This window comes from Myotis davidii, unplaced genomic scaffold (assembly GCF_000327345.1).
Source record: "Myotis davidii unplaced genomic scaffold, ASM32734v1 scaffold924, whole genome shotgun sequence".
Taxonomy (NCBI): Eukaryota; Metazoa; Chordata; class Mammalia; order Chiroptera; family Vespertilionidae; genus Myotis; species Myotis davidii.
This window is the reverse complement of record NW_006294764.1, coordinates 162,380-164,780: the sequence shown is the minus strand read 5'-3', so window position 1 is coordinate 164,780 and position 2,401 is coordinate 162,380. Positions and strand designations below refer to the sequence as shown.

Sequence of the window (2,401 nt, the reverse complement as noted above, 5' to 3'; positions counted from 1 at the left end):
AACCTAATTTGAGTTAGCCATGTATTTTGCTCTAGACATGTATTCTTATATTCCGGGAGAGCCAGATGAGGTAACTCAGCTTTGTTGAAAGGGTTACTGCTTTACAGTGGAAGTTGCAGACCTAGGGGTAATGGAAATGGAGCAGACTTGAAACCACAGGAAGCCATTCAGAACTTGCTGCCTGGATTTGGTAAGCTATGGGCTTATTTGTCTTTGGGCAATAAAGGAGTACCAAAGTAGAGGAACAGTCAGCATGAAGCCAAATAAGATAGGTATGTTCCACTTGGGTTTGTCTCTTTGCTCACAGTTTACTGTGTCTTTGGAGGGTGAAAGGGAGGGGGCATGTGGAGTAGTTCTTTGAGCACGTTAAGAGCCTGGTGATTCTGAAATTGATCTTTCTCCTTTATGGAAGGGTCTCACTTTACTGGGCCCAGATCCAGGTATTCAGTGTGCTCATGGCCCTTTCCCAAGAATCAATTAAACTCTCAAACACTAACTCTTACATTAGAAGACACCACCAAGAGCAGGGGGGTTGGGGGATGGGACCCAAGGAATTGAAGACATACTTGGCCTTTAAAGCAAAGGTCTCATTGTGCTTCCATACTTTCCCCCACAAAATTGACTGGGTTATACATTAACTCAGATAGCACATTCTACCCTGGAACTTTGTAAAAACTCAGCATATATCTGACTGGCCTTTTCATCAAATAGAAGTAAATTTAGCACGTCTAGACCTAGTTTTCCAACTGTAATGTGAGTACTGGGCAGTAATTACTATTGGCTGCTCCTCTCAGATGATTATCTCTCTATTTAGATTCCTGGCTGTTAGAGTTTAGGACTAAATCTTCCATAGGGAGGTTTGATTGAAAACATCATCAGGCCTTTTCAGCCTGCCTGGGTCTGTGGACTCTAGCTTTGAGTTAATATCTGTAACATGCTCAGTTATCATCATCATAAATGTTAGTTATCATTATTATCTCTCCTCAAATCACTGCAGAAAATCCAAGTGGATATAGTTATATGTATCTACCATTGATTATCATATAAATAGTTTCTAGTTTCACTGCCCAAATATTCTCTGTGTTCTACCTATTCATTCCTCTTTTGCCCAGTCCCTGGCATCCACTAATCTTTTCACATAGTTTTGCCTTTTCCAGACTGTCGTATAGTTGTTCAGGTTGGTTTATTTCACTTAGTAATATGCTTTGAAGATTCCTCTATGTTGCCTGGTTGGTGTGGTGCAGTGGTTCAGTGTCCCATGAACTAGAAGTCATGGTTCGATTCCCGGTCAGGACACATGCTCGTGTTGCGGGCTTGATCCCCAGTGGCGGGCATGCAGGAAGCAGCCAATCAGTGTTTCTCTCTCATAGATGTGTCTATCTCTCTATTCCCTCTCCCTTGCTTTTCCTAAAAATCAATAAAAAATATATATATTTTTAAAGATTCCTTTATGTCTTATCTTGGCTTTATGGTTCACTTTTTATTTTAGCACTGAGTAATGTTCCATTGTCTGGATGTACCAGTTTATCCACTCACCTAATAAAGGACATCTTGGTTACTTCCAAGGTTTGGAAATTATGAAGAAAGCTGATGTAAACATCTGTGCAGATTTTTGTGTGGACTTAAGTTTTCAATATACTTTGGGTAATTACCAAGGAACTTGATTACTGGATCATATTGTTAAGGGTATGTTTACCCTTAACCTAAGGGTAAACTGCTCAACTGCTTGATACGATTTCAATCATCTTAAATTTATTGAGACTTGTTTTGTGTCTTAACATGTGGTCTACCCTAGAAAATGTTCCATGTGCACTTGAATATATATTCTGCTGCTTTGGTGTGAGATGCTCTGAAGATATCAATTAAATCCCTCTGATCTAGTGTGTCATTTCAGGTGGTTGTTTTCTTGTTGATTTCCTGTCTAGATCTATCCATTGATGTCAATGGGGTGTTAAAATCCCCCACTGTGACTATTTTACTGTTGATCTCTCCCTTTATGTCCATCAAGATTTGCTTTATATATCAAGGTATTCCTGTGTTGGGTGCATAAATGTTTGAAAAGGTTACTAGGTGTACCAGTTAATAATGCGGATTTTGTAATCAAAGAAAACACGATAATTTCAAGAGAAACATCATAAATAAGTGCTTTATTCAAAGTAATGTCCATCGCTAGGTACACATTTCCCCCATCTTTAGGTAATTTGTGGATACCATCCCAATAGAACTTTTCTTGTTTTGAGGCAAACCATTCAGAGACCCAATTTTCCACTTCTTCGTACGTTTTGAAGTGCTGCGCAGAACGTGCATGTGCCATCGATCAGAACAAGTGATAATCTGAAGGAGCAAGGTCTGGTGGGTTAATCCTTCCCAGGCAAGATCTTTTAATGTGTCTTTAACTCGT

At 39.5% G+C, this 2,401-nt stretch overlaps 1 protein-coding gene across 8 annotated transcripts in view; it reads left to right on the top strand.

Moving 5' to 3' along the window:
* The window catches only part of MAST2 (microtubule associated serine/threonine kinase 2), a 133,995-nt gene that overhangs the window by 92,122 nt on the left and 39,472 nt on the right, over positions 1-2,401 (top strand). The window lies entirely within an intron of this gene.